Genomic DNA, 15,444 nt, shown 5'->3' on the forward strand with positions numbered 1-15,444 from the left:
ATGGAGATGTCACATCACTTTTCTAATACCAAGCTTCATTTATGTATTGATGGTGAGAATTGAAAGTTTGAGTTTCCAAATATAAGTTTAATATACTTTTTGAAATTGAGAGAATGTGAATCCTAATAATATCTAAGAATCCTGATAATTTATTTTGTAGTGTCTTTTAAAATTAGTTTTAAAATTTTATTGCTTTAGCATTATATTTAAACATTATATACACACATATACAAAATCGAAATAGTATTTTTAATATTTGAAATTTTAATTACAATTCTTATATTTATTGTGTTTTGATATATTATTTGTATATGTTAAATAAAATTTTTAGTAAAAATATAAATTTATATCATTTGCATAGAGATAGATAAAATCAAGTATCCCTAAAAGCTAATAAATTTTCAAAAAGTGAAAATTTTAAATAAACTACACAACTAATTATAAATAATGTTATGAATTTAAAGTATTAACTTTCATTTTTTTGAATTTGAAAACTAAAAGAAATCTTAACGTATTCATTGTACTTGAGTAATAGTAAAAATTACATTTTTATTTAATAAAATAGTTTATCACTGCGCGAAGCGCGGCCAATTCCACTAGTTAATAACAATAATCTAGAGCTAATCATTATCAACGCGAAAAATCAACAAACTACTCACTGAAATCCCAAAGGCCCAAAAACCTCCATACAAGAACTCCTAACAAAGATAATGTCTCAAAGAGATATCCAAAAATAAAGTAAATAAAGAATGTTTCATTGCCCGAAAGATGCACAAGAACAAATAGGATGACCCATGGCAGCCTGAAGATTGAGTACTCACCCTTGTATTAAGATCTTCTATCAAACTCTAAAGGTGAGGTCGTATCTGAGCCTCTGGAACACTTTCTACACTCAACAAAAGAAGAGAACAGGGTAGTATCAGCACAAATCACTATGTGCTGGTAGGTATCACAGACCAACTTAATTTAGTAGTATGTACACAATATAAATAAAATAGCGAGTAGACAGGCATCATCAATAACAAAAATTCAATGCATGAATAATACAAAAATAATAGGTTAAACAGTACTCACAACCAAGACACATAACCTTCAAGAGTATCAATCATACTGTGAACATCCACAGAATCAACACAAATATATACACATATGCTATGCGACTTATTTTTGCCTAAATAGTCATGACCTGCAGGGAATAATCTATGTTCATATACCGTGCCGGTGTGGTACCCAATCCATAATAACAAGTAATATCAATATCATATCCATATTGGCGTGGTACCTGATCCACCATAAATAAGTAGTATCAATATTATATCCATATCGGTGTGGTACTCGATCCATCATAAATAAGTAATATCATTACCATATCCATACCAGCGTGGTACACAATCCACCATAAAGAAGTAGTATCAATATCAAATTTAAACTATCTCATATCATACAATACGATATACCAATTTTACAAGTTCACTTAAAGTTATAAGACAATTCCATCAAGTAATTTTTCAATAATTATTTATACACGCCTCAACAATCTAAACATCATCAATTTGAAGCATGTCCGAATGCCAATAAGCAAGAATCCAATTTAGGAGCATACACACAATTAAGTCGAGTCTAAACTTCAATTAAACCACAACCTACCTCTATCGAAAAACTCAAATACAAGCTACCTCAAAAGGGTCCACCCCTTCCGTAAAGCTTCTGAATGGTCCAAATCTGTGCAAGTATATAATTCTTGTATTGGCCACATAAGAAACTAAATTAAAACTTTTCCCCATAAAATCACTACTTAAATTAATTATACAAAATACCCAAAACTTTAAATAGATCATAGAAATTTATTTGGAATGTCAAGAAAATATACCAAATCTGTACATTTACTAAATAAATACATTTTGGACCAATTAAAAACATTGTGACACTACCCTGAGGTCATTTCAATCAAAGGTTGACTATTATCGGGTTTAACTTTCTCAAACTCAATAACCCCATTAATGACTTAAAATACTTTTGAATAACTTGAGAATTGATACTACTCATCAAAGTAAGCCATAAGTCATGTACACCAACTATTGTGAGAGCTAAATTAGGGAAGATGAGAAAATTTTAGAAACGATCAGGAGGATCGTTACATCAAATACCAACTAAAAAACCGTTCATCCCCGAACAGGCAAACAAGCGACAAGAAAAGAAATTAAAGAATTACCTGAATCAGCAAAAAAATGTGGATACTTGGTACACATGTGTGCTTCGGTCTCCCAAATGGCCTCCTCAATAGGATGGTTCTTCTACTGGATATTCACAGGAACAATCTCCTTAGCCCTTAACTTATGGTCATCTCTATCAAGAATAGCAACATGTTCCTCTTCATAAGAGAGGTTTTTATCTTACAAGACCGAATAAAAACAAATTATGTAGTTACCATCACCATGAAAATTCTTTAACATAGATACATGAAACTCGGGGTGCATTCCCGACAAACTCTGAGGTAATGCCAAGCTATAGGCCACCAGCCCCACATACTGAAGAATCTCAAATGGTCCAATATATCTAGGACTAATTTTACCTCGCTTTCCAAAATACATGATGCCCTTCAAGGGTGAAACCTTGAGCAACACTTCGTCACCCTTCATAAAGTACATATCTCTAACTTTTTGATCCACATACTCATTTTGCCTACTTTGAGCTTCTATAAGTTTCTCCTAAATGAGTTTAACCTTCTCCAATGAGTCCCTCAACAAATCAGTACCCTATGGTCTCCCTCAAACACATCAAACAACCCAAGGAGAGATCCACACCTCCTCACATATAATCCCTCAAATGGCGCTATGCCGATACACGAATTATAAATTTTATTATATGCAAACTCAAAACAAAGGTAAGAATTAATCCCAATGCCTCCAAAATCCATTACATATGCATGGAGCATATCCTTTAACACCTGAATCATTCACTCGAAAAACCCATTGATCTGAGGGTAAAAAGCTGTACTAAGGTCCAACGTTATACCCAACTCTTCATGCAACTTATTCCAAAATATAGAGGTAAATTAAGTTCCCCTATTCGAAATAATAGAAATAGGGACCCCACACAATCGAACAATCTCCTTAAGATAAATCTTGGTGAACTTTTTTGCATTATAAATCACCTGAACTTGAATGAAATGTGCAGATTTAGTCAACCTATCCATAATAAGTTATATAGAATCATACTTTCCAAAAGTCTTAGGAAGACCAATAATAAAATCCATAGCTATCCTCTTTTATTTCTATTCAGGAATGGGCATCTGCTGAAGAGAACCACAAGGCTTTTGATTCTCGTACTTTATCTAATGGAAACTCTGATATTTGTCAACAAAGTCAACTATGTCACTCTTCATTCGGCCTCACCAATAATGCTGCCTCAATCATGATACATCCTAGTCGCTCCAGGATGTATAGAATACTTCAAACAATGATCCTCAACTATAATAGTAGGAATCAAATCATCAACACGAGGTACATAACCTCACCCCTTGATCCGCAACACAACATTACTATCAAGAATGGCCTCTTTGGCCTTACCCTACAAAACCTTATCATGAATTTAACTCAACTTAGCATCCTCAAATTGTTTAGCCTTGATTTGATCAATAAATATGGACTTTGCCTCAATGCTAGATAGAATTTCTCCTCTCTAAGTCACCTCAAGTAGAACAAACTTGTTAGATAGAGTCTGAATCTCTCTATCCAATGGACGCCTTTTCCAATTCAAATAAGCCAAACTACCCATACTTGCTGACTTCCTACTCAATGCATCAACAATCATATTAACCTTCCCCAGATGGTAGAGAATGGTGATATCATATTCTTTAATCAACTCCATCTATCCACATTATCTCAAATTCAAATCCCTCTGAGTGAACACATATTGTAAACTCCAGTAATTAGTGAACACTTCACAACAAACTCAATACAAGTAATGCCTCTACATCTTAAAATAAAAAACCGCAGCAGTCAACTCTAAATAATGAGTTGGATAATTTCTCTCATTAGGCTTTAATTGCCTCAAATCATAAGCAATTATATTACTTTCCTACATTAACACATCACCTAACCTAGAACGTGAGGCATCACGATAAATAATAAAATCCTCACTCTTTACCGGCAAGGGAAGAATTGGAGCAGTAGTTAGTAAGGTTTTGAGAATTTGATCGCTTTCCTCATACTTATCAGACCAAATAAAAGGTATATCCTTCTGAGTCAACCATGTCATATGAGCAGCAATAGAGTAAAACCCTTCATGAACCTGTGATAATAACTTGCTAACCCCACAAAAATTTGAACCTCTATCACTAAAGTAGGCCTAGCCCAGTTCTTAACTGCTTCGATCTTCTATGGTTCTACCATTACTCTTTCCTTCAAAACCACATACCCCAAATAGGATACGGAACCCAACCAAAATTCATACTTAGACAACTTTGCATAAAGCTTATTTTCTTTTAACAAACCCAAAAAAAATCCTTAAATGATTCTCATGTTCCTCTTTACTCTTAGAATAAACCAGAATATAATCAATAAAGACAATCACAAAAGAATCCAAGTAGGTTTTAAATATCCCATTCATCAAACTTATAAAAGCAGTTGGGCCATTAGTCAGCCCAAAAGACATCACAAAAAACTCATAGTGCCCATACTTGGTTCAAAATTTGTCTTAGGAATATCGTTAGGCTGAATCTTAAGCTGATGATACCCGAACCTCAAAGTAAACTTACAAAATATGGATTCACCTTGTAATTGGTCAAATAAATCATCGATATGGGGCAAAGTATACTTATTACTGATCATAACTTTTTTCAAGTGCCTATAGTCTATACATGTACAAAGACTACCATCCTTCTTCTACACAAATAAGACAAGATCACCGCATAAAGAGGCACTCGGATGGATAAAACTCTTACTTAATGAATCCTGTAACTGAGCCTTTATCTCCCTCAACTAAGATAGATCTATCCTATAGGGAGGAATAAAAATAGGACGAGTACCTGGCTCTAGATCAATACAGAAATCAATGTCACAGTCTGGTAGCATACCAGGAAAATCTATAGGAGAAACCTCTTGAACTCATACACCACAAAAATTGACTTAATAGTTGAGACCTCTACAGAAGTGTCTCAAAGATGTGTTAGGAAGGCCAAACAACCCCTCTCAATTAACTTCTTTGCATGAAAAAAGGAAATAAGTTTCATTGGATTAAGCCTATAATCACTCTCATACTCAAGTCTATCTAATATCGGCATATCCACAATCATTGTCTTGGCAGGACAGTCTAATATAGCATGATACAGAGACAACCAATTCATACCAAAAATTATATCAAAATCTACTATGTCTAGAATCACTAAATCTACCCAAGTTTGATACCTCACAAACATAATAGAACAAGAATGATAAACTCTATCAACAATAATAGAATCATAAATAGGAGTAGACACGTGAATAAAAAAGTTAAGTAAATAACACACTATGTCCAATCCAACAGAAAAATTAGCAGATACGTATGAAAAAGTAGAGCCAAGATCAAATAATACAGTGTCCATCTAGTCACATACATAAATAGTACTTGTAATAACAATGTCTAATGCCTCTGCCTTGGGCCTGCCTTGAAAGGCATAGATTTGGGCCCTACTACTAGTCTGAACATCACCCCTGCCTAGCTAAGAACCACCTCGATGGTACTGATTAGCACCCCTACCTGCCTGATGACCACCACTACCACCCTTTGGATAACCCTTACCATTACTACCACCTCCTCAACCTGTTGGAACTAGGGCTCTAGAAGCCTACTACTGGTTAGACTGACCATACTACCTCACATTAGGAAAAAACCTCCTAGTGTGACCCACTCCACCATACTTATAACATATATGGTCCAAGGTATGCCGCTGAGCTAATGAAGATGAAGCAAGGTAACCACCAAAGTCTTAAAATAGTTGGCTAGCTCCTAAAGGACCACCAACAGACACTTGCAACTCTGACTGAATGGGGTAGGTAGGGTATCTCTGTGAACTCTGACCCCTAGAATAAGAACCACTAAAACTGCCTTCTCTATTGGCCTTCTTTTCTAATGACTTGGCATAACCCTCTTTCCTTATGCCCTCTACTTTCTTGAAAAAATCAACCATCTTCTAAAAGGACCTACCTGATGATGTCATCTGAAGAAAAGAAATCTAGAGACCTGTATTCAAATATTTTACAAAAATATCGATCCCCTCTTCCTCAATTTTTAATAATTAAGATGCATACCGAGACAATAAATGGAATTTGGCCTTATAGGCCACAACTGACATATTCCCCAGCTTAAGATTGGTAAACTCATCCCTTTTCTATCTCTCAAAGTATGAGGCATGTACTTTTCTAGAAAAACTGAGTCCAAGTCAAGGTAGGGACACCTAAATCCCTAAAATCTACATAATCTCTCCACCACATCTTAGCATCTTCTTGAAACTAAAAAGTAACCAACTCTAACCATACCTATCAACCACACCCATCTTATGAAGCCTCTCATGACAGTTAATAATAACATCATAGGCATCTTCAGACTTAGTTCCATAAATAACAGGAGGATTCATCTTGATAAACTTAGAAAAAAAATCATGCTCATCTCTAGTCATCATCAGACCACTACCTATCTTAGAAAAATATCTGATCATTACACTTTTCCAATCCGAGGAGCTACGGCAGTAGCATGCTACATCCCTGGATGCTGGACTATGGGTGCTATTGGCATAGTCCCTATTCCTGCCAAACTACTCAAAAAAGATAGAACTTATTGAATCATTGCAGAAGACATCTAAATCAAAGCTACAACTCCCTAAACTGGTGCAACCCATCAAGAAGCAAAACTCATTCATTCTATACTGGTATAGTTCCATCCTCTACAAACTAAGCCAAATCCTTATATGGGGGGGGGGGGGGGAGGAGATACTAGGCTCTCCCAAGTAGGTCTCGCCGCCTGAGCTCTACCCCTGGTATGTGCTATTTTCCTTCCTCTGCCTTGTCCTCCTCTTTTCTATCCTTTTGTAATGCTCCGAGTCTGTACCCCGGAGGCTACATAGTGCTTACGACACCGAAGGATCACAAGCTAACCCATGATTGATATATGCTGTGAGCACTAAATAATAAAACTAAAATAAGTGTTAAATTAAGCTGAATTTCCATAAGGTCCAAAATATAAATACTAATAAATAATAATATCTGGTAAAACATCTAAAAGCTAAATAATATCTGATCTGATCTAGTCTAAAAGCCTTTAACTGAATTGTCTGAAGATGGAGTTGATGGGACAAGCCACCAACTAATTCCAACTACTAAAATGTTGAATAAAAATATATCCTCAATAAGGACTCATTACTAACTCTGACACTGCTTGCTGAATCTGAATTTATCTATGCACAGTCAAGAACCTAAGAATCCAAACCTATGATATAATACATCATAGTGCAAATAAAAAGAATGCGTCAATATATAAAATGTACTGGTATGCTAGATGAGGTAAGGCTAAATGTAAGGGTTCATATACATCAAGAGTAATTGACTAAATGATATAAAGTAATTGAATATGAGAGTACATGGATAACTAAAGCTACTGTAAACATTGAGTATGTAATACAATGCACATACATATATATATACTATATCTGTGCTTTTTTAAAGTTAAGTACTGAGTTCTGATAACTGAGTAACTGATATCCAAGGTTACTGATAAATGGGTGACTGTATCTGACAGTCCTGGTCCTATATAACTGAAGTAAGCTCTGTGTTAAGCTGGGTGATTGTATCTGACAATCCTGATTCTTTAGAACTGAACTGAGTTCTAGGCAAAGTCTTAACCTAAAACTGTAGGAGGTAATCATCTAACCGACATACCTCAAATCTGAGCTGATAGGGGTCCAACCTGTGACCCTAGTTGTAAGGGTACTAATACCATGCCACGGGCACTAAAATTGGAAAACCAGGATGCCAAGCGTAACTGGTGGGTGACACCTAGTTGAAGTTAATCCTAATCTAACGGGTAACCCTTGGGAGGTATTCAGGCCTAGTATGATAGGTGACTCCGCATCCTACGCTGGCTACACAATTTAGAGGTATATAGGCTACTACTAATGACTTTGCCTCTCTAATGGAGAAACCATCATCCTTGCACTCACTCGGTGCTGAATCCTACCCCCAACTGAAAGACATAGAGTATTAAACTGAATTGGACTAGACTGATACTTAGTTTTACTAAGTTTGGAAACTAACTGAGTTTACTGAATTCTACTAACTGACTGAGGGATACTAATCGTGATGCTACTAAGACTATTTTGTAACTGACTTTGGCTCTAGGTAAACAACTAGAGTTTTTGGTATTGAATACCCCTAGGACTCGATAGCATGGAAAGTAAAACATAGCATGATCATAAAGGCATAACAATACTTTCTTGCTAAAAATGCACTCATTTAGATATTTTGTCAAACACTTGATATATATGAACTTGTGCATGAATGGGATCACATAATATCATGTCATGTTTTCACTAGTCAAATCACATAAGCATTTTATCAAACACTAGTAGGGCATAAGCTTGTACATATACTAACATGTCATGATTTCACCCTTTAATTCACATTGACAATCTATCAAAATATAGAGAACACAACTTAATACACATAATAATGGATAACATATAAACATTGCAACTACACTGCAAAATCTTTCAAATTCATAGGTTATAACATGGGAATTACACAATTCAAGGTACATGCTATTGTAATTTCATTAAATCTATAATTTATCATGGATTGAAACTCCATTAATGTCATGAACATAAATACATTCCAATTTTAAGCATATAAATTAGGAATTGACAATCTTGTAGTTTTGAAAACGAATTCATAGAATCTATGGGTGAAAGGAACCCATAGATGAACACCTAACATAACTTGATTGTAAATTTCGTGGAGATTGGGGTGAGTTTTTGAGGCTTGATTCTTAAACATTATGAAGCTAGGGCTTGTTCTTGAGAGGATTTTGTGAAAAGGATGAGCAATTATGCTATTTAGGGCTTTAATCCCCTGTTATGGACTTATTGGGTGAGGGGAAAATGAAATATTTTCCCTTAAAGACGCGAAACATAACTGCAGGTAAATACACGGGCTGAACTAGCCAGGGTGCTGTGGGCTCTGGAAAGCCGCTCTGGGTAGGGGTTTGTGGGATTATTGCCTCGAGCCACTATTTTTGAATTCCAAACACGCCCTTACGCTTGTCTGAAAATTCTGAATCTCACCCGAGATGTACTATTGACTTCCTTATTCATGAATCAATTTAAAAACTAGCTCCCTGAGGTCGGGAATGTCGTAAAAAAAATCCCTAAAGTTTGAGGTCTTTTTAAAAGACTAAGTCCTAACACTTAGCTAAAATTTCTAAGTCTGGGACCTTTTTCACACTTTAAGGGACTGAGCTAAGTTTAGAATTTTATGGGGTCTTACAATATCTCCCCCTTGGGAATATTATTCTCAAAAGAGGCTGACTAAGCTGAGAATACTGATAGACTGAGCTTACCATTGAACATATATGTTTGATGCATCGAATACATGACTAAAGCTACTTATAAGGTGAGTTTTCATACTGAACATGCATATCTGATGTATGTGTACATGACTGAACTAATTCATGAATGCATGACTGAATATGTAATAGTAACTGATACTAAGATTTGTAACTGTACTGAACAGGGAACTGAGTAAATCTGAGGAAGACTGTTACCTCAAGCTGAGAATACTGATGAACCTGAGATCATTTACTAAACATATATGAACAGGAACATGAGAACATGACTAAGTCTGAAATATGATACGTGAACTGAATATCATGAACTGAACTGATTTCTTGAATACATGTTATGGCATCGGAATGGTTATACGACTGAGGTTGGAATGAGAGAGTCAATTTATGAGTACTCACTACTCCAAATAAGGTCTTATTATGTGAAGAGAAATTGGAAGGTTTAGGACATAAAAGCTTAGGGGTTATAGTGTATCTACCCTTGGGAATTTATGTCCCCCGAAGTATGCTGACTTGGCTGAGATACTAAGGAAAGGCTGAGATGATACATGGAACACCTATAAACTGAATCGTGACTAAATATTTGAGATCTAAAATAGAGGCATGATACATGAACTGGGCTGAACTCACAACTACCTGGTTGCTACATCTTGGAATAGTAACATTCATGAAACTTCAGATAGTATGACTAGATGGAAAGATGGAAAATGATATGAACTTGTTCGCTTAACTGCTAAACTAAATTACTGGCCTTATGGACTAACTCATACTAAAATCTTATACTAAACTGGAGCATTTCTTTGACACTCTTTCTATATATTTCTAATGATTTTAGGGAGCAAGAAATCTTGGCATGGTCTGAACACAACATTTGGATAACAAATTGCCTCATGGCTATAATTCTGTAATATGGGGTGAGGCCTATGAAACATCATCTAAGATGGAGTTACTAAGACTTATGCACCATAACTATAAATTTTCATGCTTAGACATATTTCTCAAATAATCTCTCAACTATACCCTCCACCTTAATACACCACTTCACCTGAGGCTACTGAAAATATTCACATGGGCACTAAGCACGAATGCGTAAACATACTAACTTATTTGATTAACTGGATGATTAATAGCTGAATACTGGTCATGTAAGATTGAACTGTACTTAACCAGAATAACTAGACTAAAACTATAGAGTACTATGCATATAAAGTAAGGACTGAATGAGGAACATAAGGTAACTAAGCATGAATTCGTGGAAATGGTATTATCTAGGAATGTAATACTAAGTTCATAATATGATTATGAAATACCAAGATACTGACAACTGAATAATTGATAACTGTACGCTTTGTTCAAGCAAACCTGAAACTAGACTGAGTTTGGAACTGAATGCTAAATTGAGACTATAACTGAGTTCTGATAGTTTCACGATAGGGACTGGCATAAATCGAGGATCTGAATGAACACTCACACTCTTCATTTCTTAACTTCTTATCTCAAGAATAATTATGGTTTTTCCTCCAATAACTAAATACAACCTGTTGCTATTTATTCACCCGCACACTAACATGACATTCAAGCCTATCTTCATAACTATAGCCTCATGTAAAACTAGCATGCAACAATCTTTCCTTAACATGTAACATTTACTCTCTCCCTTCTAAGCAGCTGCTCATCACTATATCATTTCATAAGAATAGTTCACTGAAGGTTAAAACAAGAGGACCTGAAGCATGAATAGCACTATACCAAACTTGACACTTAACTGAGGCCTGAAGAATAAAATATCAACCTCATAGATCTATGAAGAGATCAAGATTGAGGAGATACATGACATAAATATGGATTTATATAATCATTAGGAGTATAGCATAAGTCATGGCAACTGAGCATACTGTAAAGCATGAGTACATGAGTCATAAGCTACATGACCTGAGTTTGGAGTTTATGTGTTCGATGAACGTGATTCATAACACTGAGTGAACTGGAACTCCTTATATTAGGAACAGTAAGCGTACATGATTTTTGATAATATGAATGAATATGAGCTATGATCATATTGTTGACATGCAAAGCATAGGTAGTTATCATGATAGCTGAAGTACAAAACTTGGCACTGAGGTAATGAAAGGTTAGGCATCAACCTCTCCTACTGCTTTTCTACTTATACTAACATTACTACTAAAATTTGAAAGTCTGACTTGGTTACTTGTTCTACCATCTCCCCCTTATCTTAAAGCTATTATTCTAAGTCTGTGAACCCCTTAATAAACTCTAAATCAAACTGAAACCACTTTACTCTGGAGCCCGAGATATAACAATACTCATAAATACTAAACTCATTTTGAAGGACTATGCTTTACAATGTAAGGTCCACTGCTAGTACTTCCTCCCGATATATGATTCTTAGATTTCTATTTCCCCAACAATCATCATATAACAACCTCAAAACTAACTTAACATAGAATTCTCAACTTTTCTTTCTACTAGTTCAATCTAGAGATTCAAAGTTAAATCAATTGAAACTGAGGTACTACCCCTTCATTCAATGATTAGTTCATCGGGAAACTAAAATAGAATGACTCTATTATTGAAATTAACTGAAGAAATTTTCTGACATACTGTAATCGAGCAATTTTTGTATACTCATCTGGCTAGAATATACTTACCTACTGAGGTAAGTACAAAGAAAGGTCCTGTTAAGAGTTTTGGTTTGACTTTCAAACTTACTACTATGTAAGGAGTTACAAAAAATAGAGAAGCTCCTGGATCTAATAAGAAAAAAAATTTAATGCAAGATCTGTAACGTACCAGTGACCACAATAGGAGAACCTTCCTGATCTTGTTTGGAATGAAGTGCAGAAAGCCTATTTGGGCATTGCCCAGTAGCAGCACTAGAAGTGGCACCCTTCTGGTTTAGGCGATCGGACTGAGCTGAAAGATGGTTGGACTGACCCTATTAGTGCAAATCCCTTACTCTCCTAGCCATTACTCTACACTCCCGCACCCTATGGCCTGGATTACTATATCCAAAACATACATCACTGCCAGCTCTACATGTACCTAGGTGATTTCTATCACATTCTTCTCAAAGCGGATCGGTATGACTACTGCTCACACTACCCTGGGTTTTGGAGCCTAGTCCCCTATATCGACTGTCATTCTTGAACTTTATTACTGGTGTACTTGCTAAGGATGGAGCTGGACCTGAAGATTTTGGATAAAACTGGGAATGGTTACCACCCTTTGACTTAGGCTGATTGAAATTGAAACTACCTATTCTAGCTCTTTTGTTCTCTCTCTCTTTTTTCTTAAGCTTTTGCTCCTCAATCTATTGAGCATAGGCCATAAGCCTAGAGATATCCATCTCCTTAATCAACATCGCATTTCTGCACTCCTTAACCACACTATCAAATATCCCAAACACAAACTTGCTTATTCTGGACCTATTGTCTGCTACTACATGAGAAGCATACCTGGCTAACTGAATAAACTTAAGGGAATACTCTTTCACACTCATACTTCCTTGTCTAAGATTGATAAACTCTAACACCTTTGCTTCTCTCAGCTCTAAGGGAAAGAATTTATCTAGAAAAGCAGTAGCAAACTCTTCCAACTCTATGGGTTCTGCATCTGTGCCCCTATCTACCTTTCATTACTTAAAAATGTATGAGCTATATCTTGTAGCTGATAGAAAGCTGACTCAGCACTCTCACTAGAAGTTACTCCTATGATATTTGTGACTTTCTAAACCTAATCGAAGAACTCTTGTGGGTCCTCTTATGACTTAGATCCTGAGAATAACAGAGAATTCATTCGGGTGAAGTCCCAAATCCTGGCTGCAGCAGTATTTCCCACTGCATTAGTCTGAACAACAGCTGGCCATTCATTTTATGTTGTGACGGAGTTGGATAGAGTAGTGAATATAACTATGAACTCTGCATGAAAGACATGCTCGTCCAGGGGATCTGCTTGAATGGGCTGAGATGCTGACTGGTTTCTAGTTCTTCTTTTATTAGTCTTTTGGGAGTCATGTTCTATAAACAGAACGTAGAAAAGGATTATACTGAGAATTAAGCTTGAGCTCATGCTCACTCGTACGACATAAACACTAAAAGAAGGAAAACTTTTCCTAAAAATATCTCAAAGCCTCCTTTCCAAAAATATAGCATGCTACACACTCATGCACAAGACTTTACTTGATGTGGATTTTAGACTCCCTAGGACTTTTTTGAAACTTTGGCTCTGATACCAAGTTTATAACACCTTGAGTCTATACCCTGGATGTTGTACGATGCTTACAACCTTAAAGGACCATAAGCTAACCCATGACTGCTATCTGCTGTGAGCACTGAATAATAATACTAAAATAAATGTGGCATTAAGATGAATTTCCATAAGGTTGAAAATCTAAATACTGATAGACAATAATATTTGGTAAAACATCTAAAAACAAAACACTATCTGATCGGATCTAATCTAAAATCTTCTAACTGAATTGTCTGAATATAGAGTTGATGGGAAAAGCCCCCAACTACTAAAATTCTGAATAAAACATATCCTCGAAAGATGAGGATTCACTACTAACTCTGACACTGCTTGCTGAATTGAATCTATCTATGCGTGCTCAGGAACCTGAGCATCTGAACCTATGATATGAGGCATCATAGCACAAATAAAGAGTATGTGTTAGTACGTGGAATGTACTGGTAAGCAAGATGAGGTAAGGCTGAATACAAGGGTTCATATGCATGAACAATAAATGACTGAATGATATAGAGTAACTAAATATGAGAGTACATGGAAAACTGAAACTACTGTAAATACTCATTATGTAATATGTTGAACATACATATATGTATACTGTATTTGAGATTTTCTAAAGCTAAGTACTGAGTACTGATAATTGAGTAACTGATGATTAACTGATATCTGAGGTTACTGATAATTAGGTGACTATGTCTAACAGTCCTGGTCCTATAAAACTGAACTGAGCTCTATGTTGAGCTAGGTGACTGTATCTAATAGTCCTAATTCTGTGGAACTAAATTAAGTTCTATGCTAAGTCTGAAACTAAAATGATTGGAGGTAATCATCTAACCGACATGCCCTAAATCTAAGTTGATAAGGGTTCAACTTATTCCTCAGTTGGAAGGGTGCTAATACCATGCCACGGTACTAACACTGAAAAACTAGGATGCTAAGCCTAACTGGTGGGTGACACCTGGTCGGAGTCAAGTTTAATCTAACGGGTGACCTCTGGGAGGTACTCTAGCTTAGTCTGATAAGTGACTCCTCATCCTGCGCTGGCTACGCAGTTCTTAAGTACAAGGACTGCTACTAATGACTCTGCCTCTCTGATGGGAAATCCGTCATCCCTACACTCGCTTGATGCTAAATCCTACTCCCAACTGAAAGACACTGAGTATTAAATTGAATTGAACTAGTATAATACTGAGTTTACTGAGTTTGGAAACTGACTGAGTTTACTGAATTCTGCTAACTAACTGAGGGCTACTGATCGTGACACTACTGAGACTATTTTGTAACTGACTGTGGCTCTAGGTAAATAGGTAGATTTTTGGGTAGTAAATACCCCCAAGACTCGATAGCATGGAAAGTAAAACATAGCATGATTATAAAGGCATAACAATACTTGCTTGCTAACAATGCACTCATTTAGATTAAAATGATGTTATCATAAAACCAACTTAATAACAATAATCTAGAGCTAAACATTATCAGGGCAAAAATTAAGAAACTACTCACTAAAATCCCAAAGACCCAAAAGTCATCGTACAAGAACTTCTAACAAATATTATGTCTAAAAGAGATATCCAAAAATAAAGTAAA

The sequence above is a fragment of the Capsicum annuum genome, chromosome 12, assembly GCF_002878395.1.
Source record: "Capsicum annuum cultivar UCD-10X-F1 chromosome 12, UCD10Xv1.1, whole genome shotgun sequence".
Classification (NCBI taxonomy): Eukaryota; Viridiplantae; Streptophyta; class Magnoliopsida; order Solanales; family Solanaceae; genus Capsicum; species Capsicum annuum.